Source organism: Monodon monoceros, unplaced genomic scaffold (assembly GCF_005190385.1).
Source record: "Monodon monoceros isolate NGI ecotype Baffin Bay Population unplaced genomic scaffold, NGI_Narwhal_1 Super_Scaffold_15, whole genome shotgun sequence".
In the NCBI taxonomy this organism is placed as follows: domain Eukaryota; kingdom Metazoa; phylum Chordata; class Mammalia; order Artiodactyla; family Monodontidae; genus Monodon; species Monodon monoceros.
The window spans coordinates 20,688,671-20,715,451 of NW_021703771.1; positions in this window are offsets into that span (position 1 = coordinate 20,688,671).

Genomic DNA, 26,781 nt, shown 5'->3' on the forward strand with positions numbered 1-26,781 from the left:
ACAGAAAAAGAGACACCTATCTGCACATCTTCATCATTACCCTTCTCACATTGTAATACTGTAATTCTCTGCTCATGACTCTGCCTCTGCCACCACTGTATTAGCGCCTTGCCAATAGTCTAGTACCTCGCACACTTCAACAAATACCCATTGAATGTTTCTCAAACATTTTTTAATCACCCTATTCTCCCAGTAGTCCACATTATACTTGTCCCTTGAGATAGATACCTACTAAAATATAAAAGCAACACTTTTAGGGTAGAAGAAAACTGTTGAAGGAAAAAAAACCCTAAAAACATTTCTTAGACTAAAATTAAAAATAAAAATAATACTTGAAAGGCCATAAATCTTAACATCACCTTAAGTCTTAACAAGTTTAGTAGTAAATTTTTATTCACTTCTAGAGGCAAGGAGAACTATATTTAACACATTAATAAGTTGAATCAGGCCACATGAATCTAAATATATAGTACAGCTAAAGTCTCCAGTGACCCACACAGACCAGAATTGCTCTTGTTGGGACCAAAAGGCCCATAACAAGTTTTAAAGGCTTGAAATATTTAGAATAGTTTTGTGACAATCCAGCAAGTATTTTCTGATTTGTACAATCTCTGAAGAAAATCAAACTGCTTTACCAAGACGCTGGTCTTTGCTTGGTATTAGACTTTTCTAACACCTCCCAAAATATTCCCCAGGATCTGATTCTGATGAGTCATTCTTTGACTAAAGCCAATAAAAGTATACATTACTGGATGACACAAAAATCTCATCATCTTGAGCCTGAAGATCGTCTTTGTACCATAAATCATTTTCAAACAATTTTTCTGACGTCAAATAAAGGTAAATGCAAATATGTAAGGTGGGGACAGGTGTTTGCTGACTTTGCATGTTGAGTTTGAGTAATGGGTAGGTTCAGCATTAAGTATAGCCATTCTAATTCAGGAGTCACTTCAAATCTATATTCAGAGCAAGCATTGCTGAGGGCAAAAAAAAAAAGTTTAATCATTGTGTAAATGAGCGCAGTAGGGAAGAATAGACATTGTAATTCCTTCCACATAACATCTTGCAGGCTTGCTGGAGTCTCTGATAAGCACTGTATCTGTATACTATTTTTCATTGGCCCTTTTGAACTTTGGTTTCATTATTTTGCTTGTGGTCATTATTTTGAGTTGACTGGATAGACCATAGAGTCATCAAAACCATATATCTGTGCATGATTTCTGGAGGTCACCTAGTCTAGTCCCCAGCCTCGAGGTATGGTTACTGGTGAACTACTCAGGCCAAATCAGTGTCTATCTGACTCTTTCTAAAGAATTTTCAGAAACAGCCTCCAAAATCCTGTTGTGCAGGCAACTGCATATTCTCTTATATTTAGCTTTAACCTCCTCTCCATCAGAGGCTGATTTCGACTTGAATAGTACTCTATAAAGAACAATGCACTCTAGGAAATAAGCATGATTCACTTATCCTGAGGAACTTCGAGAGAAACCACAGGATAGTCTCTGCACAGTCAAAATAATTTTTTATGAAGTCCTTTTCAAAAAAATGTGCATACTTTTCTCAAGTATGTGCCCTCAAGGACCTGTATTCTTACAGAAACTGTTTACTCTTTACAGAGAAGCCAACCATGTTTAGGGATCTTATTTCTCAGCCCAAACCAATTAGAAGAATAAAGAAGAGGGAAAGGGGAATTGAAGATGCTATGTATATGCTGACTACAACAAGCAATACAATCACTGGAGAGCAAAGAAAGAGAATGTAAAAAATAACTACAAAATTCAAAAAGCACAACAGCCTGGAACCACTGAAGTGTCAGGACAATCAGCCCAATGACACCTGAGGCATTACTGTATCATTACATCACCATATAATAAGGGTAGAGATGCCAGATTAACAAATAAAAATATAAGATGCCCAGTTCAATTTGAATTTTATAAACAAGGAATGATTTGTTAGTACAAGTACGTCTCAAACATTGCCTGTGTTCATCTGAAATTCTAGTTTTACTAGGTATCCAGTATTTTTATCTGGCAACCCTAAATAAGACAGGGACCCCAAAGTCATAAGTAAACTGCGCTTAGTATACAGTTCAAAAACTGTGTAACTAATACGATATTAGAAAACTTTTCATCGATAGTATTTAAGATTAAGAAAATCAAAACTTTCAATTGTCTGGAAAGTTAATTAATGTGATATACTTTGAACCATGCATGTTCTATTCTTTGCAGAGTGCCAGGCGTAAAATAAAGACTTAGCATTGGATGAGGAGTGAAAAGCTTAACACACCATCTCCCCATTGGAGAGCCCTGAAGGTTGTCCCTAGCCCCACCTGATTGTATAGTTTTAGAGTTCCTTCACACCTTCTCCTGCAGGTGTCAGTTCTGTTGTCTTGTTTGAGTCCAAGCCTGACTCAGAGGTAGTGTCACTGTCCGTGTCGGGCTCCCATGCCCTCTTGTGCCTGTTTTCCTGGGCTTCCGTGATGCCACCGTGTACCTTCCCTGATGTGGCTTTTCAAGAGAATGAGATGATGCCTACACTTCCCTGATATTTTGGGCTTCCTGGGCAAGCCCGTTGTTATACGGGGCAGTCAGGTGTGTGGTGTAAAGGAAATGAAGAAACAGGCCCCACTCTTCCTCTCAGGAGCAGCTTTTCCAACCCCACACACTGATAACAAGCATCAATCTGGGACCAATGATTGGTCACTTGCAGCCCTCCTGGCCTATATCAAGGGCTTCACTTGATGCCCAAGAAACTGCTAGATTTCATCTGAAAGTTGTGTCCCACAGTTAGTTATTCTTTGTGGTCTGATTAGTCCAAGAAATCATCCCCGTGTGAAAGGAGATAATCTGCACTCTTAACAGGATTTGCCTCTGAGCAGTGGAACACGGTCTGTGGGAACCAGATGAACAAGACATGGTTCCCACCCTTGAGGAAGCTTACTTCCTACTTTATATGATTTTCTGAAGATACTTTTACAAGAATCCCCTTTATCATAATTATTTGAAAAATAAAATATAATTTTATGGAAATAATGTCATCTCAGTGATCATCAATCGGAAAATTAAAAGCCCATACATCCCAAAACAGTGCCTAGCACATGGTAAACCCTTAGTGAGTGATGGCTGTTATCATCATGCTAAGTCAAACTACAAAATTTCCCCAAGCTGGAAGTAGTGAAAGAATATAGAGTATTTTCTTGTCCATTATTCTGCACAGAGGCCAATCACAGCTGCTGGGGTCTAGTTTCTGAGACAACCTCTCCCCTCTCCTCTATCCCCTGCCACTAGGAAGGAACTACACAAGATCTAGGTTCCAAATTGGTGTTGTTGAGTTACAGGGTGTACCTCACTTTAATCTCACTTAGAAACGTGAGTTAGAGCCTAGGTTGGCAATATTTGGGGGAATAAAAGTATTATTTACAGGGATCCCACCATTGGCCCAGGTGCTTTCTCAGTTCATCCTAAATAAAAATTCAAGGCAGTAGTGTTAATCCCATTTTACTCTTGAACCTGTGGCTCATGTCTAAGGTCACACTGTCTTAAATGGGTCAGAGTTGGGACTATCACCCAAGTGTGTGAGATCCCAAAGGTGTGTTCTTGTACGCCGCACTGTTGACTAGGGCAGTGAAGAAACCTGGAGAGAAAGAGATGGATTAATGTAAAGTTTACAAAGCATCATAATGGAAATAAGTAGCAAGTGGTCAATCAAAAAAAAGTGTTCTTTTTAAGAACAGTGTGAGCGTGTGTTCCAGAAGACACAGAAGAATGTATCCTATGACTGCTTCACTGTGTTTTGTTTCCTCTTGGAATCTGATCCTTGAGTACCAAGCTTTGAGATGATTGATTGTTGTGGTATCGTGTTTCTGTTCTAAGGCAATTGTGAGACCCCAGGGAGTATTATGGAATCATGTGTAGCCTACATGACTTATTTTCCTTTCCTAAGAAGATCTTTCAACATGTCTCCAAAACAGCTAGCTACAGATCCCTAAAAGTCATTCCTAAATAATATTAACCACATCTTCTACTTCATTTGCTGAGAAGCAGCTAAAGAGAAGTTCAGGTTCCTTTCATTCCTCTTGGTTGCTTGCTGCTTAAAATGTGGCCCAAGGATGAGAAGTTTTGGCGTCACCTGGGCACACACCTGGAGCTACTACTACATGAAAATCTGCATTTTAACAAGCTCCCCCAGGTGATTCATGGGCACATTAAATTTGAGAAGCTCTGCTCTAGTTCACTTAGCTTCTCCCTGGCAGGTGTGCTAAAAACACTATGCCATGGTCCTCAGGTGTGTGCCGGGCCCTCCATGAAGCCACAGTGAAACTAAGATAACTAAGACATGGCCCCTGTGATAGAGAGAAAACAGAATAAAAGAAGGGGGTCCAGGCAATCTAAAAATGCTCACCTGGATCAATGAAAATTCCTGGATCTAAGTGACTTTCTGCTCTGTGAAAGAATGGAGTTCAGAATGGCTTTCAATGGAGACAACACACTTGAAGGTTGTGTTTGCTTTTCAAGAGATCATAACCCAGGAAAGTAGTGAGAAGAAAAACAAAAGGTGCATACATCTGCCACGCTGCTAAACTGTTCCTTTTGTCCTCAGTAACCACCCCTCTACAGCACTCCAGCAGAGATGTAAGACTGCTAAGCTTCTTAGAATCTACTCACTTAAACGTTTATTGAGTGATTTCCATACGCCAATCTCAGTGCCAGCTGCTCCAGTTACAGGTGAAAACTATGTGATCTCAGCGCTCATGGAGCTCATAGGTGTGTGTAGACAATTATTACCCAAGTCTGTGACTGTGAATGAAGGCTGTGGCTTGCAGTTTGAGAGGAAAGGACTAATTCTGTCCCAGTTTTCTTTCCTCTGTAAATTTGATAACATTACTTTCATGGCCTGAGTGTTCCCCTCAAGAATGTTTTTAGCACCTGAGATGCAAGTGTATGAGTAGGAGACAGCTACTTTCTTCAGAAGTGGAAATGGTCTTGATAAAAAACTGAAGCATCATCTATCATCCAACAATATTTCTTCTAAAATTAGGTAACTCATCATTCTAGCGTTGTGTTTCCTATCACTGCTACTCAAAGTGTGGTCTGTGGGTTTGTTCCCAGCCACAACAAGATAGGTATAGAAATCGACAATGACAGCTTAGAAACTTTTAGAGCAATTCGACATTGTCACAACATGCAAGGGCATCACCAGAGGACTAGTCTTGTTGAACAGGGTGCCTCCACACACACAAAATTCATATGTTAAAACCTAATTCCCAGTGTGATGGTATTTGGAGGTGAGGCCTTTGGGATGTGGTTAGGTCATGAGGGTGGAGCCCTCATCAATGGGATTAGTGCCCTTATAAAAGAGACTGAGAGAGCTCCCTTGCCTCTCCTGCCATGTGAGGACCCAGAGAGAAGGCAGTGTCTATGAAATAGAAGTGAACCCTCTACCGGTGCCTTGATCTTGGACTTCCCAGCCTCCAGAACTGTGAGAAATAAATGTTTGTTGTTTTTAAGCCTCCCAGCTTATGGTATTTTGTTATAGCAGCCTGAACAAACTAAGATACAGGGTATAGTTAAGGCACTGAACTGGAATGTCTGAGTCACATGTGACATAACTTCCTGCTAGCCATTCCAATACATCTGTGATATTTTAAGGTTAATTTGTCAACTGTAACCCCAAAGTGTATAAAATCCAGAATTCATCTTGTTCACTTGTTTAGCAAAGATAATTTAAATTTAACTATAACTTTAAGAGATCAGTTTTGGAACTGACTACTGATGAAGGATTGAAAATGAATGTTGAATATACAACATTATGTGCTTCATTTTAGATAAAAGTAGAAGATGAATATCCAGAGCTTGCAGAAATGGCTTTCAATTCTCTTTTTCCTTTCTCATCTACCTACCTCTGTGAGACTGGTTTCTCTACTATGAATGTTATTAAAACAAACATAGAAACTGTTTAGATATACACCATCCTCTCTTTGTAGCGCTTTCATCTATTTAGCCTAGATTAGACAAATTACCAAGCAAAAAGCAAGCTCACCTATCGCACAAAAAACTTTAAATAATAATATACAAAATGTTTGTTTCAAGTACGCATATCAGCATTTAACGTGGAGAATTGCTGTTTCCCTCCTAACTTTTTGTTTCATCACAAATGCGGAATGACAAGAAAGTACCGAAGCAAAGCTATTAATTGCCTGTACTCAGGCTTTCAATGAACAGCGGACACATTTCTGCAATTTACTTTTTCCTATGCATTGTTCTCTGATTATTGAAATATATGTCTATTGAATCTAATAAAATATATGGGCTTGTATTTTATATCTTCTCTTTTTTATTTCCTTTTTCTAATAATTCTTTTTTTGTTCTATATCCAAATGTATTTGTCCACCTGGATTGGAGGGGAAAATCTGGTCCTTCATTTCAGAGGGTTTGAGAAAAACTTCTCTATAGTAACCTGCATGTTAATGACTACTGTCAAACACAACTCAAGAAAAAGAAAGGCTATTAACCCGTATGTATATAGTTTTGGCTACCTGCCAGGCATGTCCCATGTGCTTTACAAGTAGTAACTCATCTGCTCTTATGTTATGAATTAGGTACTATTGTATCATTGTATTACTGTTGAGACTACTGAGGCACAGAGAGGTTGAGTCCCTTGCTCAAGGTCACACAGCTCTAAAGCAGGGCCTGGTTCCAGAGTCTGAGCTCTAATCCACAGAGAGATGTAACACAGGTGTCGTAGACATAGTCCTCCACCAAATAACTATGAGCTTACGTGAATCATTTAACTCATGAGGGAAAAGAAAAGGAAGAATTAGAAAAGATAACAGAAGCTGCAATGGAGAGTACTTCCCAGGTGCCAGGCATTGAACTAAGTGCTTTCCATGCATGATCACAGTGTCTCCTGAGGGTGGGGCACTGTAGGAAATGGTTTAGGTAGTACGGGAGATGACTTAGTGGTGTATGGGCAAGGCAGAAATCAAACTGCATCACATAATGAGAAAGCTATTCTTTCTTCAAGCCTCTGACTCCTTATGCCCACATCTGGTCGAGTCTCTTTGGTGCAGGTCTTAAATGACTTTCTTACATTGGCTTATTTCCTTTTGTTCCAAAAGGAGAGCAGGCCGGTGCTGAACAATTTCTCTGGCAAAAAGATCACGTTTTATTTTCACTGCACCTTCGATTTAGGGCAAATAATTCTCTGTTTATGATAAGGACATAAAATTTCCTTTCAAAATATATTTAAATTTCGAACAGGAGCTATGAAAAATACAAAGAGGATAATAATATAGTTCTTACATGGACTTGGAAAAAATTATGATGAATGAAGTTTGGAAAATACCTTGTTATCTTTCAACAACCTGGTAAGGTAGGTATGATTGTTCTCCATTCATACGTAGGAGACCTGAGGTTTGGAAAAGTTCAGTAACCTTCCAAAGGCTACTCTGTAGGAAGGTGAGGAGTTGGGATTCAAACCTAGAAGTGTCTGCCTCCAAAACTGCCTCCTTTACATGACAATCATGCTGGTTTCCTCGAGGACTGTCACTCAGAGACTTCTGATTGTACTTCGCATCTAAATCAACAGTTCTCACTGCGTGTGCCTTTCTGGTAGTCCTCCAGAAAGGTCCTCCTCTGGGTACTTTCATCGTAATCCTATGATGTTGTTCATCTCTTTCACTCTTGTTTGCTCACGAGTGTATAGGGAAGTTTTCCAGAGGCTATATGACATGTGCTATCATGACACACTGAATGCAGAAGCAGATATGAGAATCCAGCTGCCTTCAGTTAAGCCAGAACTTAAAAAGATTGATGAAAAAGTAAATAATGGCATTCTTCTCATGGAATCTTTTTCATTTGTTGGCTTGTTTTAGAAAATACAGTTATTTTTAAAAATGTGATTTATGTTAACATGTGGTGGGTTTATTGTTATTTTTAAGTACATAAATATTTTACACATTTATCCATCTTAATTTTGAGTACATTAAACATCAATATGTATAGCCCATAGAAACAAGTTCTTTGGGGTCATCAAGAGTTGTATAAAGGAGTCTTAAGATGGAAAATATGTGATGGCATAATATTTTTTAATATTAACGGAAGAACTTTTTTTCTCCCAATATTTCCACCCTTCCTTTCCTCCCCTTTCCCTTTAAGTAGGTAACCCCTGTGATTCATTGCTTCAGCGGGGGGACATTACCGAATGCAAAGCAGAAATAGGGTCTAGCTTTTGTGTTTCCCAAAAGCCTAAACCTAATAGGGAAGTTATGCTAGGTGTTTTGAAATAGGAATATCAAAACACAGCAAGTGGGGCTTCCCTGGTGGTGCAGTGGGTAAGAATCCGCCTGCCAATGCAGGGGACACGGGTTCGAGCCCTGGTCCGGGAAGATCCCACATGCCGCGGAGCAACTAAGCCCGTGTGCCACAACTACTGAGCCTGTGCTCTAGAGCCCGCGCTCTAGAGCCCGCGAGCCACAATTACTGAGCCCAAGTGCTGCAACTACTGAAGCCTGCGTGCCTAGAGCCCGTGCTCCGCAACAAGAGAAGCCACTGCAATGAGAAACCCACGCACCGCAACGAAGACCCAATGCAGCCAAAAAAAAAAAAAAAAATACAGCAAGTGCCACCGAGAAAAAATATAGCAATGTTGAGAAAGGGCAGTTTTCCCAGGGCTAGACAAATATTTCTCACCTCTTGAGGGTGGGTGTGGGGAAGAACAAAGACAGAAGAGAGATTAGGAGAACAGAAAGAAGACTGGGCTGAAGGGGCCAGGAAGACAGAAACTAGGCACTGCTCAGCCACAGTGGAGCCTCTCCCATTGTCCTGGAGCCACGTGGGACCTGGGAAGTGTCACTGCCTAAATCCAGTGTCTTTGAGAGCCAGCTGCCCCCCTCCACCCCTATGACGGTCCGCAGGAGTGACACATTCTGATTCACCCAACCTGGTCACCCACACCCTGAAAACGTCCCTGGACCATCAGAAGCCCAAGGTGGGGCGTGGTTGGGGCCCTGGATGCCTGGAGGGGTAGTGGTTGTGGGGATGAGAGGTAACAGCTCTGGACCCTGTAATTGGAAGTTCAGATTGGAATCGGCTGCAGATCGCCCTGAGCTGGGGGAGCAGTTTTTACAAATATTAGGAGCATCACACATACCTGTTGGCAGATAAGCAAATAAGGGACCATGTGGTATTCTAGCAGAAGCTGCACACTGATTGCAGTGTCCTTGGGTTCAGCCCACAGGTAAGTATTCTTGGTCCAGTACAGGGCATCTGCTTGGTCCAGTACAGATGCTCTTGGGAGGAGTCCACGAACCATCCAGGGCCCACTGTCATTTCTCCCAGCCAGCCCCTGCACCCATCCACATTCCCTGCCTGGCCCCTGAGGACACCTGACTTTTCTGAGCCCTGTGATACAAAGTGGGTGATCTATAGTAGGACTCCTCAAGATGAAACCCTGAAACTACACAGAATCATGAGCCTCTGCATTTTTCTGAGGAGAGCGTCTTAGCTTTCACCAGCTCCACAGCAGATTCTCTGACACCTGTGTTGGAATCCTGGTTGCTGTTCACTGGCTGTGTGACCTTGAACATGTCACTTAACCTGTCTATGCCTCTATTTCCTCTTCTGTGAAATGGGGGTGTTAATAGTATCTAACTCTTAGGGCTGATGTGAGGATAAATGAGCTTATACTACATATGAAGCGTTTGGAATGGCAAACCCTTCAGAGCTGTTGGCTGTCATTATTACAGGGGAGGTAGACCATGGGGGCAGGGGGTAGGGGGTAGAAACCCTGTGTCAGAGGGGCCAGCCTAGAGCAGAGAGGTGACTGAGGACACCTTGGGTGACCCCGGCCCATCTTGAGGATGTAGCCTGTGCGGCCCTCAGAACCCATTCATTCAGCAGACAGTCCAGTACACTGGAGACCAACAAGTCTTCTCTGCACATGACCAGAAAGGCTGCCGGCAGCTGGAATATGTGTGACTCTTGTCCTGGGAAAGATAAGGATCTGCAGGTGGCAGTCAGAGGGGCCTGGAGCCACGATCTCGGAGACCACGGTTCTGCCCTGGAGACCAATGCCGCTTTAGTTCTAGGCCCGAGACACCACGCTGGGCGGCCCAGGCAACAGAAGGCACAGCAGCGTCCGCCAGCAACTGGAATCCTGCTCCAGCACTTTCTAGCTGAGTGTTCTTGAGCAACTTACTGTAAACCTCCCTAAGCCATAGTTTCCTCTTTTGAGAAATTGAGCAATAATATATCCACTTTACCAATTCAATGACATAACACAAGCAAGACACTTAGCAAGTACGTAGCCACTGCTCAGGAAATGGAGCCATGGCTCTGGCAAGGTGTACAGTACTGAGGCAGGGCTCACGGGGGTCCAGGGGTCTAATCGGATGGGACTCCTTGAGGAACAAATCAAAAGACCACTACAGCGAAGACATATTTGACCCATTTGGGGGTCATTTTTGCTTCAGCTTCTCTTTAAGCTTGGGAATTTCTTAGGGCTCCTTTGGGCTTCTTAGGAACCATGAAAGGGGGAAATGAAGATGAGAATATTCTTTCAAAATTAACTCCTCCCCCCACCCAATATTCCCATGGTGAAGAATCTGTGGCACGGTTATATTCACAGAAGTCCATTCCAACCAGCTTAAGAAGACAGAGCTTTACTCACAGGCTTGGAGAACAGGAAGTACTCAAGGCCACAGGCCCTCACCTGTGCTTCCAGGGGATGCCTGCTTCTTTCCTCTCTCTCTGCAGGTCTGCTTTCTCTTCTTGATGATGTAACCAGAATGGCTGACCCAGCCCAGCTTTGCCTCATTTTGTAGTTTAAATGCAGCAGATTAGATGTTCCCTGTTCTCAGATCCAAGTTCCCAGGAGAGGAAATTTATTGGCCAGCTCCTGTAACATACTTGGACCTGCTGCTGTCAACCAAAAGTATGTACATATGGGGTGGGAGGGGGAGGAAACAGGAGTGGTACAGACACACAGGCTCAACCAGTTCATAAAAGAAGATCAAATGGCTAAGGAACACCCACCTGAAAAGACACTCATCTTCGCTAAAATTCAAAGAAATGCAGATTAGCCAATAATGTGACATGCTCATTTTTTTCTTTTTGGACATCACATTGGCAATAATGAAAAATAAAGATAATTGCAGGAAACTTGTTAAAAGTATAAAGTGATATGACTTTTCTGGTTTGCTATTGAGCATTAGGTTGTCATATTTTAAATGTACATAAGCTTTAACCCAGAACTTTTAGTTGTAAGAAATTACCCTAAAGAAATAATTAGAACATGCAAAGGCATATATGTATATAGATGTTTACTGCAATACTTTTAATATTTAAGAAAAACTTAGAGGATCATAGACGCCCTTCAGTGGAGGGTAAAGATTATGGTACAAAGGAATATTACTGAGAGGCCATTATAAAAAATGAGATAGATTCATATGTAAGATGTACACGACAAGCTATTTAAAGTAAAAAAAAAGCAAACCACAGAAAAGAGTAAATAATGTGATCCCATCTTTGTCAAACATGCAGTATATAGTACATACTGTACATACTAGCTTAGACATATGTATGCATACACTCTATATGTATTTGCCTGTGTATGTGTGTATACATAATATATAACAATTACACAGTATATGTTGTATAACAGTTACATATGTATATACACACATTTGTAGATATCTGTAAGGATAGATATAAAACTAATAATTTTGGCCATCTCTGGGAATAAACAGAATTACGGAAAGTTTTCACTTCTTGCTTTCTCCATTTTTATATTATTGAACTTTTTAAAAACAAGCTTGAATTATTTTAATAACTGGATAAAAAAACTAGTAAGAGATTCCATTTCTGGGGGGAAAGAGAGTACAGATTTTATATATAAAAGAGAAACACTTGCTATTTTAAAATTAAAGAAGGACAACAAAAATCCATTTTCCCAGTGACAGATAGGCATAGGAGGTGGCAAGAGATTTCTAGGGTGGAAAGGATAAAAGTCACTTTCTCCTGGTACCACAGAGTACATTAGGGCTGTCCTACTGGAAGAATTTGGCTAACCCACAACCCAAAGGGCCTTCCCCCTTCTGCTGTAGATGAATGAATGAACTTAACTGAATTGAACACTTCAGCTCAAATCTAGAAATAATATGTTTATATATTTACATATGAAAAGAGGAGGCAGGTAGTAAATGATGAGAGTTGAGGTATGCAGCCAAGTGAGGGGTCGGATATAGAAAGGACCAGAAGCCAACCTGGGAAAAGTGAAGGTGGCCTGCTTCAATTCCAGAGATGGGTTTGTGTGGGTGCTTGGGGCCTTTTTAAAGGAAATTGAATAGGTGGGGGAATTGAAACTCTCACTGGGCTTATTATTATTTTTTAAGTGTTTCCCTTCGTATCCTTCCTTTCTTGATAGAAACATGCTAAATATTTTAAAAAATCCCCCCGAAAAAGAAAAAAATCAATAAAAGGTCCCATTGTGCAGAGGGGGGAGGGATAAATTAGAAGTTTGGGATTAATATATATACACTACTATATTAAAATAAATAACCAACAAGGACCTACTGTATAGCACAGGGAACTATACTCAATATCTTATAATAACCTATTATGGAAGAGAATATAAAAAAGGAATATATATATATATATATATATATATACACACACATATATATATTTGAATCACTTTGCTGTACACCTGAAACTAATACAACATTGTAAGTCAACTCTATTTCAATAAAAAAATTGTAAAAATCCAACAGAAAAAATAAATAAAAATAAAAGAGCCCATTGTAATTTCTTTTAATACCATAGTGGATTTTAATGGGGGAAAATATTAATCTTGCTGTGTAGGCCACTTTACAAGAATGCCTCAAGTTCACACATAGCAGGAGAGTTGTGTTCATTTGGCATAGATAGAAAGCAATTTCAATTAGCACAGTCTTTTGTCTTTGTAGTAGGCAGTTCACTAATAAGGCGTTTTAGAGCATTGTTCACCAACAGCATTAGAAGTGAGTGAATTTCACCATATTACTTTTTCAGACCTCTAACACCTTGGCAGGCAGACTCTTGTAGAATAAGACCTGTTTCTCCTTTTCTTTTAGAATTCCACTCTAAGCAAGAAACATTTGCTTAATGCCTACCTAGGGACTTCAACATTGCTAGTGCATATAATGGCTTTCCAAAAATGTTTACGGTAATGGGAATTTGGGGGATAATATACCACTGGCCACACTGCCAAGACAGCTTTTTGAATGATTGTTCATATAAAGCCTGCCAAATTGCTGATATTAGCATTGGTCATTCCTTGCATTACGAGATTCTGAAGATGAAAATAATAACTGGAGACAGACAGCAAGAGCTGACAGGTCATCTTTCTCAGCTCCCTCAGGTTAGATAGGAGGAAATGAGCCTCTGAGAGAGCAGGGTGTTGTCTAGTTTCATGACTAAGAAGTGGCAGAGATTTTTTTTTTTGTTCCAAATCCTATGCTCTTTTTTATTATCACTCGGCATGCTGCTCTCAGACCCAAGTCTGTCTCAGAAACGCCAAACATTCTCTTCTCCCTACCCACATTGCACCTTGGAGACTGCCCCACTCATCACCCTGGGAGGGTTACACTACCTACCATGAGACTGTGCCCCATCAGTCTCAGTGACTGACCCAGGGATAGATATCTGACCTCAGCTGGGCTGAGCAGATACCCTCCCAAGAATTTGGAATAGGGATAAAGAGGCTGAGTCATTGAGCTGTGCGGAGCCAAGCTGCAAGGTCATGGCCAGCTGGTCTGTCACAGCAGCCACAAACCTCATACTAGTGAGGGAGGGGAAGCTGAGAAATCATGAGTCAGCAGAAAACGTCCATCTGCAGAAGGATGGAGCAGATGTCCCAAGACAAACAGAGACACCATGTACCTCCAAAGGTAGAGGAGAGACATAGGGAGAAAAAAAATCTGCATAATCCCCTGTTGGTCCCATAACACCCAGCTTTATCTCCTGCACTGCTTATTGTAACCCTGTAATAAACTCTGCCTTTCAATCAATCCTCTTTTGATTTGAGCTAAGTGGAATTCTGTTCTTCGCATCTAAATTTTTCCTAAGACACTCCAATTCATAGTGAATAAATTTTTGGGTGAAAAGACTGCTCTGTTTTTTATGAAGATTATGGAAATTGAAGTCTTATCTCAAAACCCACAACAGAATGATTGGTTTTCTGCATTCTCTTCCCTAATTATCCAGACCCTGGAGACCAAGCTTTCCAGGTGAATACTTTCCAGAATTTCTGATGGGAGTTAGCCCAACTTTGGGTCTTCCCTCAAAGTATGCTAGAGTTATTCTGTCCAGAGATAGAGATCTTACTGGGGTCTGTAGCTGCCACTTTGGGAATATATGTCAGGACTTCCTAGAGTATTTCCATTTAAAGTTTCTAAGGCTTCAGCTTGCTTTCTCATAAAAGCTCTGTTCCTTTGGATGTACTTGTGGCTTAACATTGACCCAGCTGGGAGGTGGCCATATTCATGAGAAGTTCAGGTACTATTCCTGTGTTCATTTCAAATAATGGAAAGAGCCTTTTGAAAAATTCTACTTCCTCTTCTAAAATTCTTAGAATTAATCTAAGTATAAAATAATGGAGAAATGATTGAGTAAATTAGGGTTCATCAGCTGATGGACTACTATACAGATATTTAAAACAAGATAACTACCAAGATTAAACACCATGGAAAGATATTTATGATTCAGAGAATAAGGGAAAAGAGAAGAATCCAAAGTTGTAAGTATTGACCATGCGAAAATAGGTTCACGAAAAAGACATGTTTCTTGATAGTTCTCAAGAAGGTAATTGAGGTAGCCCCAAACAATCCCTAGATCTTGGTATGTAAGATAAAAATCTATTGGGCAACTGCCTTAGATGATTTTGGATGAGTCTTAGGAAAATGGAACAATTAGGGGATTTCTCAGCAGTACCACTGCCAGTTTTCCCTGGGCACTTATATCAGTGTTTATTTGAATGGCTTCAATGAGGGTATTTTACTTACCCTAACTCAGAGGTTCACGATTTGAGAGATCAACAAAGGCTTCAATGTATTATAGTCTTGCTTTGTAGAAATTATTGGGTAGAATTTTTCTGTGAGTAAATGGGGCAGTAGAAATCTCTGCTTACCACTACCTTCCACCCCGACTTTGCCATTTGGCATCTGTCCACTTGTCTTTATTTTAACTATTCCAGCTTATGGTTCATAAAAGATCATAAAGCAATGCTATGCCCACAGATTGAGCCCCACAAATAGCATTCACAAATCTCTCCTCTAGAAAATATTACCAAAAATGCCTCAGAATTCTATACATACAAAATTCCCTTTGCTTTTTTGGTCTGTGTTATGATTTGCGGGGGAAATGGTTTTGCTCCTGTATAGTGAATTCCTATAACCTTTTCCAAATTCATCAAAGGATAAAGAAAGGAGAGACTGGTGCATGTGAGGAGGGACATCCAGCCATGTTCCGAGGGAAGGATTTCACCAGCTGCCACAGTGGCCCAAAAGAATTTAAAGGGAAGAGACATTCCAAGGAAGGCATAAGCCCTCTAGTTGAATTCATGCTAAAGATGCACTCTAGTGAGATGTGACTGTTGAAAAAGTATCTTAGGGTCTCAGTATTCCTCTTCTAGTTGAATCCTAGAGGAGAAAGGAGGCTTATTTTGAGGATGTGGTAGGAAGGAAGGCAAGCTACATGAGAAGGGATAGCAGGAGATGTAGGGAGAAACGTGACTCAAGATGTACGTGGGGATAGTTTGACTTCCAGGGAGAAGTGATTCTTTCATCAGTGCCTGTTTCCATCACTGCAATGCAGTATCTACCCTCTCATATTTTCTGGCAGCCAATATTTCCAAACATCTGCAGGGATATATACAAATACTCATTTAAAATATTGAACCGTGCACAAATTAAACATCATGTTTTAATGTATATGAAACACAGTAACATTTTAGCAGTGGTTATATTGAAAGTGTAAAGTGAAAAAGAGAGGTAATGAGGGAAGAAGATACTGAATATATCCAATTATTTTTGTAGGGTATAAAACGTCTCATAGTACATGTAGGGTTAACCTGAAACCTTAAAGCATGTTAATTGTAAAGCTCAAATAGTTCTGAGATAAGATATCATTTTGGTTTAGTCCATAAAATAAACTTTGAGTCTGGGGGCCAAGAAAGGATTTTCTCAGATATTGTTTCCTTTTTCCTTTTTCTTATTTTTATCAAAAAAGTATAAGGATAGGGCTTCCCTGGTGGCGCAGTGGTTGTGAGTCCGCCTGCCGATGCAGGGGACATGGGTTCGTGCCCCAGTCCGGGAAGATCCCACATGCTGCGGAGCGGCTGGGCCCGTGAGCCATGGCCGTTGAGCCTGCACGTCCGGAGCCTGTGCTCCGCAACGGGAGAGACCACAACAGTGAGAGGCCCACATACGGCAAAAAAAAAAAAAAAAGTATAAGGATAAAGTACAAAATGTATGAAAGATGAAAACTTTCTTGCGCCTTTCTGATGACAAAAAGGTGAGTCATTTGCTCAAAGCCAGCCCAGAAATTTTCTCTCATGCATCGTCGAATAAGAAGCCTCAGCTGGGCACCCCTCCAGCTGGTAAGAGGATCTCTGAGTCGCATGATGCAAAGGGGAGGGGCTGAACCTGCAGCCCTCCGTCTCCCCTCCCTCTGGTTTCTGGCAGCCTTTCTGCACACAGATCATCCTCTACCACGATTCTGCACGCAAGTTTCCAGGGCTATTCCCCTCGGCCCACTCCCATTTGGGTCAGAACCCTGAGCCTCTGTAGAGATGGAAAAGCAGGCAGGTCTGGCTCAGCCTCACTATGACACAAAGGAATACGACCTTTAGGTTTCCCTGGGAATGGTTCATGTGGTTGGCTGAGCCTCAAGATCAAGGTCGTCAGTGTGATTCCTGGAAAGAGATGCAGAGTCGTTGTCTCTAGTCTGGGCCAGGTGCCTCAAATCCTAAAATTTTAGGATAGGCAGTGTATGCTGTGGTTCTTGAGAAGGACCAGGCAGGCAAGGAAGTTTGCAGTGACGCATGTCAACACTTCCACTAGGGAGACATGTGAAGGCGTGTGTCCTTAGCTGTGTCACCTAGCTTAGCTGGGTCACCCGCACAAATGCAGCTCAGCAGCACAAGTATTAGAAATCAGACAAGGCCCAGGGCAGGACAGCCCACGCTCCTCTCTAGGAGTCCAGATCCCCCTCACCTTTCCTTGCAGAGGGAAGTCCTTCTCTCTACTGTGAATTTCCATCGTGAAAACTACACATTTGGAAAGGAATTCAGATGAAGGAAACTCTGTGGCTTCCTTGGTGAAGTAAACCAGTTTGGGCCAGAAAGAGGTGAGTAGCCAGTGTCAGAGTAGGAACCCTACTTCCCGTCTCCCCTCCTGAATCATCGTGTAATAAGCTTCTGAGATGCGGAAAGCCCTGAAGAAATGCAGAGAAGGAAGTGAATAAGCCAACTGCATTGCCTCCAAGCCCGAGGAACACCCTGCTTTGGGGATAAAACTGCAACTCTCGTGCCAACAGTTCAGGCAAGGGAACCTACACAAATAATGCTTGGAATTCAATGGACGAATGGCCCACAGAGATCTTGTGGTCATTTTTTTTTTATATTGCCCTCTAAGATTGCCCTTTTGCTTGGTTGTTTGCTTGCTCGCTTTTGCTCAGGTGATGAGAGGAGGGAATAAAAAACCCATCTTCTGGTTCTGAGTAGCATCTGTTTAGATGACCCAGAGGGACATCATCCAGGTAAAAGAGGGTGTGGAACCCTGCTACCTCACACCTCCTTCCTGAGTAAATGAAAAGCCAAGGGCTACTATAAAAAGTAATTTTTGTCCAGCTGTTGGGGGGAGGGAAGTATTTTCACACTCAGAACGTCACACTCCAAATTTTAACCTAGAGCTGTTTTCTGCTCTTACCCATAAAGTGATTCACAAGGCTTTGGTAGCTTTAGCGTCTTCAGAATGGAGGAACCAACAGGTCAGTGGCCACCTGATGGAATTACACAACGTGGCTTATTTTGGAGGAAAGGGAAGTCAGGGTGAGGATCATTTATTTCATCAGCCTCGTGATCACAAAAGTTATCCAGGCTAAAAACAGTCTTTCACCACTCTGCCATTTATACTTCTCCCCCTAGCTTCCAAATTCTCATACTTAAATGCTCTTCTTGTGAAAACTACTTTTGACTTAAAAATTCTTCCGTCTGTCCTTACTTTTCTATCACTTTTTCTCCTCATTGAATCCTTTCCATTATCCAATAATAGAAATAGGATAGCATAAGGAGTTGAGGAGGTTTCCTAACTCAACCTAAAACCAAAGAGTAAGAAGAAAAATGGAAGACACTCTTACCCAGTTTCTTGGCTGTAATTAAGAAACCAGCCTGTGGCCAAGTCCAATCAGTTAAATGCAGAAAGCTGTAGGTTGGCCATGTGCAGTTACCATCAGACTGAGGTCATGATGACACAAGTATGGAGGTTTGACAAAGGAGACCCAAAGACCAAGAATTTCAGGATCAGGGGCTTCCCTGGTGGCACAGTGGTTGAGAGTCCGCCTGTCGATGCAGGGGACGCGGGTTCCTGCCCCGGTCCGGGAGGATCCCACATGCCGCAGAGCGGCTGGGCCCGTGAGCCATGGCCGCTGAGCCTGCGCGTCCGGAGCCTGTGCTCCGCAACGGGAGAGGCCACAACAGTGAGAGGCCCACGTACCACAAAAAAAAAAAAAAAAAAAAAAAAAGAATTTCAGGATCTGATTTTAAAAAATTCTTTTTAAGTAAAAAAATTTTTTCAGGTTCTGACAGTAAGCAGTAGGAAGACACTTGATCTGGTGAAATAGCTAATGCTTAGGAGGTTACTGTGTGCTGAGCACTGTTCCGATCACTTTACGCATGTTAACTTATTCCATCCTCACAATAAAGCTACCAGGTATTTACATTATCCCCATTTTGCAGATGAAGGAAACGGAGGCACAAAATGATGCCTGTGGTGGATGTGGAGAGGCACTGTCCTTCAAAGGATTTTCTCCCTGGCTGTCTTCAACTGTCAGTGCCTTTAGGCTCTGCCTCAGCTATTTGGCCTGAGGTCATGACCTTCCCAGGGCAGCCTGCATTGGACAGAGGGACAAAGTATAAAGACCCAGCCATTGCCCCAAGACTTATCCCAAGATGGAACAATTCTGATGGGTAATAGTCACAACAGATCTCCCTGTCTGGTTGGTAGAAGCTTTGATGAACCTGTATCACATTTCAACTTCTGCCTCAACAAGGGTGACTAACCATCCCAGTTTGCCCAAGACTGTCCTGGTTTTAGCACGGAAATTTCTGTGTGCCAAGAAGCTCTCATACCAGGCAAACCAGATGGTTGGTTGCTTCGGACCAATCCTGCTTCCTTCCCCTTCCTTCTAAATATATTGATCCCTAATAATGATTTTGCATGGCAAACTCCATCTCAGTGTCTGCTTCCTGAGAAACCCACATGGACAGTGCCCTGATCACATCACAGACAACGGACCTTCCGGCATCAGACTGTGTGTTCCTAATCTCCAAGCTTCTGGAGATTATACAAGTGTTCTGGTAACCTGAATGGTGTACTCAACAGAGAACAGAGGAAGATTCTCCAGGCTCCATACAGCCCAGGTGAAATACTTCTCAACAAGAATGAAAGTAGCTCATGTTCTTCAATGTGCCAGGCAATGAGCTCAAAGTGCTTTTGTCTGTGAAGGAGGTACCTATCAATATCCTTATTTTACAAATGAGAAAGCTGATGCTTAGAGAATTTACTTGCCCTAGGATTTTAACCTAAGCACTCTGCTTCTAAATTAATAGTTTAGATAAACCTGAGTAGCTTAGCATTATAGAATGGAGAGAATTTTTTTGGAGTAGAGGTATAGAGTGGGTTCAGTGAAGATTCTATATTAAAAAAAGAAAAAGACCCAGAAACATGGCAAGAGGTTACAATCCAAGTTATTAAAAAAGCTGAAAGAGTTTAAGAACAGGGGTGTTAAATATTCAGATGTAAGTTGTTTATGTTGCAGTGAAGTAAACCTCTGTTGCTCTCTTCATCTTCTTGAACTTTCCCAAATCTTCAGTGAAGTTTAGCACAGAAGAGCCACTCATTCAGTATGTGTGTAAACCACAAAGGGGCTGCCTGAGCAGAGAACAGGGACTAGTAGAGGCAAGAAATCAGAGATAGAGGGGCCATGAGGCAGCCCTCTCCAAATTCCTCTCATCCCCACCTGCCACCAGGCCTGGAGGAATTTGCAGAAATATTCAGGAGGTTATTAGGTTTTCCACAGGCCTGGAAAGAGATGTGAGTCTAATTTGTTTATATCTTTAGGGCTAGGGAGATTCCAGATGACAGCTGAGATGCACACGCATGACAAGAGGTTTATGAAAATCAAAATGATAAAGGCAGCTATCTGGAGATGCAAGTAAGAAACTTGGTAATTTGTATTTTCTTTTTGGTGCTTTTTCAAGATTCCCGCAATAAATTCATGTTAATTCTGTAATCTGAGAAAAGAGCAATAAATGATCAGTGTCTATTTCTCCTGTGTTCCTATATAGACTCTTCTGTCTCTTGGGTGTGCCCAGTCCCTAAAAAGAAACAGATGAAACAAACACACAAAAAAACCATGCCACTGATTCATGCAGAGGTATTTCATATAGTTACAGAAATAGAGTCTACATATTGTGTGAGGCCTCATTACCTTAGTGTGAGAGCATCCAAAATGTTTTAGGTCAATATTATGGGTCTAGGAAGAGAGGGTCTTTAAGATTTTAAGTTAATCCTTGAGACTTTGATCAGGCAAAGTTGATATTGATCAGGTCAACGTTTAATCCTGACTTGATTCTTGACTCATGTAATTTTGAGTGTGCAAGTAATTTTCTCTTTTTAACTTTCCTCTTCTCAAAGTGACCAATATTTTTTTTGCAAACAGATAATGCTTACAAAAAAACTTTGAGGGGTCTGAATTAAAGATTCTATATAAAAGGAGAGTTATGGCACATGACTGTCCAATCCTCTTGACGATAGGGCTTAGTTAGTACCTGGTAACTGATAAGCCCACCTGATGTCAATTTCCCCTTATAAATGGTGGCCTCCTTCTCCCCTGAGTGGTGAGGACGGTTGTCATGTCCTGCCTGCCGGCTGGCACACACAGTGGAGTATCACTCTGGGACCTTGCTTCGATATGTAAGATCCCCCTGTGCAATAGAGCATTAATGTCTCTGCCACTGTCTCCAGGGCTCTTTCTTCAGTGTCAAGGCTGGGCAACTACAGGGTTTGCAGGCCTGTGGGGTGCAGCCCTACAGTCATTAAAAAAAAAAAAGAGAGAGAGCTTCCCTGGTGGCGCAGTGGTTGAGAGTCCGCCTGCCGATGCAGGGGACACGGGTTCGTGCCCCGATCCGGGAGGATCCCACATGCCGCGGAGCGGCTGGGCCCGTGAGCCATGGCCGCTGAGCCTGGCGTCCGGAGCCTGTGCTCCGCAACGGGAGGGGCCACAACAGTGAGAGGCCCGCGAACCCCACCCCCCAAAAAAAGGAGAGTTATGACTGTGATGTATTTCAATGTCATTGCTCAAACAGAATTAAAAACGTTTCCTTGCTTCTTTTGAATAACACAGGTGGTAGTAAAGAATGAAACGGATAATCTAAAACATGAGTGTTCTTTTCCCTATTCATCAGAAGGGTTTAATAGAAAAAACAAAGGCACAGTTTAGTATTTTGAAATAGTTTAAATACTCTGGGATGAAGAGGGATGCAAGATCCATGACGTCATGTCTTGGACATATCATCTTTGACTTGCTAATTTCCACACTTGGGCAGAGAGTGGTTGAAAAATGAATACTCTTTGTTTTTTTAGAAAATGAAGAGATCCCGAGGAAACGCATGGGAATTTTAAAGTGTCATTATAAAGAGAGAGGAGATTCTGTAAGCCTTTAGATCCATGCCCCTTTTTTTTTTTTTTGGCTGTGACGCATGGCTTGAGGGATCTTAGTTCCCCAAACAGGGATTGAACCTATGCCCTTGGCAGTGAGAGTGCAGAGTCCTAACCACTGGACCACCAGGGAATTCCCAAGATCCATGTCCTCTTGACTGACAAGTCAAAATGTATTTTCTCTCATCCATGACATCATAGCCTGAACCTGACCATCAAGCTTTGCTTTCTTTTGCTGAGATGGTACTTATTGCCCAGGAGTTGCTTCTGTTTCTGCTCCTGAGTCACTGGGCAAGATTTACTTCTGGGGTCCAACTTATAAACAAACATATCTAAATTTCATATTGATTTTAAGATTTCTTTATTGCTAGTAAGGACTTGAGAATTGTGAGGATATAAATGTTATCACTTATAGTCAACTCTAGAACTGATAAGCTAACCAGATGCATGTGACATCCGTTTATAGTAATGACAGCAATAAAATTTGTGGGTAAGATATGAAATTAAAAGGAAAAGTTTGTAACTAGGTGATATACTGTTTTAAAGTTTTTGTATGATTGTTAAAAAACTTGTTTCTCTGGTTTAGATCCTGGTTTAGAAGCTAGCTGTAAAAGACATTAAGGGATAATTGGGGGAAAATTTGAACATGTACTGCATGTTAGGTGATATTAAGGAATTAATCTTTTTTTTTTTTTTTTGCGGTACGCGGGCCTCTCACTGTTGTGGCCTCTCCCGTTGCGGAGCACAGGCTCCGGACGCGCAGGCTCAGTGGCCATGGCTCACAGGCCCAGCCGCTCCGCGGCATGTTGGATCTTCCCCGACCGGGGCACGAACCCGTGTCCCCTGCATCGGCAGGCGGACTCTCAACCACTGCGCCAACAGGGAAACCCCAAGGAACTAATCTTAATTTTGTTCAGTGAGATAATCTTATATTCACTCTGAAGGAAAATGTTCTAACTCTTTAGTGATGTATGTTGAAATATTTGTAGGTAGGATGTCACTATGTCTCTAATTTGCTTTAAAAACTTCAACATAAAAAGTAAAGTGAGTTAGAAAAAATTAAAATTTGTTTCCTGCTCTCTGTTTACATTTTTATTCATGATGTTTTCTTCTCAAGACATCTTCTTGTATTCTTATTTGTTTATAGTTATTATTTTTATTATAAAAGTAAGATAACAATATTACAAAAATTGAAAAATTCATAATTCCACCTGCTCATCCCAAATATCATTAGGAGATGTATTTTCTTTCAATTCTTTCCCAAATTATATTGTGTTTTTTACTTTGATCAGAGTGTGTGTATGATTCAGTCTCCTATGTTTTTGCCCTTAACATTGTATCTTGAGTCTTGTTTCTTGGAAATTGTCTTAAATTTCCAAACATATATCCTTTCAGTGCTACTAAAGGACAAGGTATTTTTTAACTTCCCTACAACCCACGCCTGTCCCTACTGTCTGTCTCCTGGCCGGTCAAGCCCAGGTGGCCATTTGCTGAACACATGTGGGTTGCCTCATGGCCAGTGTGGCACAGCTGGAATGGACACAGAAGTGAGTCATTGCACGAGGAAGTCTGGGCTCCTCCCCCACACCCCACACATAGCAGAGAGGTCGCCTTTAGGTCTCCTGCAAAATGGGGAAAAGTCTGTTGTATATTTGCATGGGGTCAAAGGACGACTCCACAGATGATGCCAGTTATAAGGGGGAAAACAGAACTTTACAATGGTGAAATCTGGGGTCACCACTCAAACCCTGTGACCAACTTCAGCATCACCAGTTGGGGCACACTAGACATTATGTACCTCTTGATATTGTGCAATAAGTAGTACAGGTCTTTATCTGTGAAGTAGTGCTGCCAAAAGGCTTACATCTCATGAAAACTTCTATATCTGCATTTCAGTTTACAGGAAGTCCAGGGGATTAGAAAAAACACGTTAAGTGATACCACGAGGAAACAATCGCACAAATTTAGAAGTTTGGACCTCGTACAAAACAACTGGCCCAGACTTCTCAACAAGCCAAAGTCATGTAAAGAAAGAAGGAGGGGGAAAGGGGTCTGTTTTATATTAAAAGAGACTTGAAATCCATAACAGCAAAATGCAATGTGTGTTCCTTCTTTGGATCCTGATTTGAATAAACCAGATATAAAAGGAAGTTGGGGGAAAGCTGGGTATTAGACGATAATAGAAATTATTGAAAATTTGTTAGATTTGTCACATAGGAGAATGTTTTTATTTATTGGAGATTGTATGTTCATTGTACTATTCTTTTTACTTTTCAATATATTAAGTATAGTTGATTTATAATATTGTGTTAGTTTCAGGTGTACAGCATAGTGATTCATTTTTGTTTGTTTGCTTTTGGCAAATTATATTCCACTATAGGTTATTACAAAATATTGGGTGTAGTTCCCTGTGTTATAAAATAAATCCTTGTTGCTTATCTATTTCATATATAGTAGGTTGTATCTGTCAATCCCATACTCCTAATTTGTCCCTCCTCCCCTCATCTTTGGTAACCATAATTTTTTCTCTATATGAGTCTGTTTCTGTTTTGTATATACATTCATCTGTATTATTTTTAGATTCTACACATAAATGATATCATATAGTATTTGTCTATCTTATTTCAGTAAGCATAATAGTCTCTAGGTCCATCCATGTTGCTGCAAATGGCAATATTTCATTCTTTCTATGGCTGAGTAATATTCCATTATAATATATATATACCACATATTCTTAAGCCAGTCATCTATTGATGTGCACTTGAGCTGCTTCCGTGTCCTGGCTATTGTAGATAATGCTGCTATGAACACTGGGTACATGTATCTTTTCGAATTAGAGTTTTTACCCAGGAGTGGAATTACTGGATCATATAGTAGTTCTATTTTAGCTTTTTAAGGAAACTCCATACTGTTTTCCATAGTGGCTGTACCTTTTCCATGTATTTTAAGTATTTCATCATCAAAAAGGTCTTCTGTGAATGGAGTGGAGGCAGGGGAAGGGTTATTCTTTCACTAGGAGCGGGATGGGGTGTTTCTATTATTTTCTGTTATAATAAATGAGTTACTGTTCAAGACATGAGGGATGAGATAATCAAATAATATGAAGTTACACAAAATTAAACAGATTATATTTTGTGTTGTAGAGTTTAATTTCATTTGCTTCTCTCTGAGATGGGGATAACACAGGCAAACAGTCTTAAAATAGAAATACCTAATATGAAGTTTCTACTGCACAGGAGGAGAGAGAAGATAACTGTAATACGTATTTATTCCGGACCCACCACGTGCCAGGCACCATGCCGAGTGCTGGAGATACTACAAGAAAGGCCAGTGTGGGGCTTCCTTGGTGGCAAAGTGGTTAAGAATCCGTCTGCCAATGCAGGCGACATGGGTTCGAACCCTGGTCTGGGAAGATCCCACATGCCACGGAGCAACTAAGCCCATGCGCCACAACTACTGAGCCTGCACTCTAGAGCCTGCAAGCCACAACTACTGAGCCCGTGCACCACAACTACTGAAGCCCTTGCACCCAGAGCCCGTGCTCCACAGCAAGAGAAGCTACCGCAATGAGAAGCCTGTGTACCGCAATGAAAAGTAGCCCCCACTCACCACAAATAGAGAAAGCCCGTGTGCAGCAACAAAGACCCAATGCAGCCAAAAATAAATTAATTAATTAAAAAAAAAAAAAAAAAGGCCAGTGTGGCCCCTGCCACAGACAAAAACATGCAAACAGACAAACAACATAACAGGAACAATTCCTCTTGTGGGGGAAACAAACAAGGGCCGCGAAAGAGAACAACAGGGGTGATGGTCAGGAAAGGGGTCTCCTGGAGGCACACTCAGGCTAAGTCCTATGAGAGGATGACTGAGTCAGAGGACGGAGAAGAGGAGTGTAATCTAGGTGGAGGGACCTGTGTGTGCAAAGGTCCTCATGAAGGAAAGGAATGGAAGAAAACCAGTGTGACATAGACGAAGTGAGCAAAGGGCACTGTGGTGAGCTGGAGAAATGGCCACGGCAAGGACTTTAGATTTTTTTCCTAAGTGTGATGGGAAGCCATATTCAATAGTATTCATTTATTTAAAAATATCTCATTTTGCAGAAGATTTAAGGAAATTGCTAACACACTAAAAGCTTAGGAACCACATGTTCCATACTCCAGCCACACTCAGTATAACCACTCACTATAACACTTTCAGTTCTTCTAACTGGATGCCTTCCACCTGCCAGTATGGCCAACTGATACTCATTTGGTGCATTAGGAATCTATTGCTGGATAACAACTTACCCCAAAATGTAGTGACTTCAACCAATAATGAATATGTATTATCTCACAGTTTCTGGGTCAGGAGTTCAAGAGTGGCTTAGCTGTCTGATCTGGTTTGGAGGTCCCTCATGCAGTTTCAGTCAAGATGTCAGCTGAAGTCATTGGACATCTTGGTTGGGACTGGAGGAGCCACTGCCAAGATGGCACCCTCCCACTGCTGTTGTCAGGAGGCCTGGCTTTCCTGCCGTGTGGTCCTCTTCATAAGCCTGCATGAGCATCCTCATGACATGGCAGCTGACTCCTCTCAAGTGAGTGATCCAAGTAAGAGAGTAAGGAAGAAATCACAGTGCTCTTGATATCCGAGTCTTGGAAGCAACACACACTGTCACTTCTGCCTCCTTGAGAGATGAGTCATTAGGTCCAGCCCACACTCAAGGGGAGGGGAATTAAGTCCCACCTCTTGAAAGGAGTTTTTTCCAAAAATTTGTGGACATATTTTAAAACCACCACATTCAGTGACAACTCAAGTGTCATCCTCTG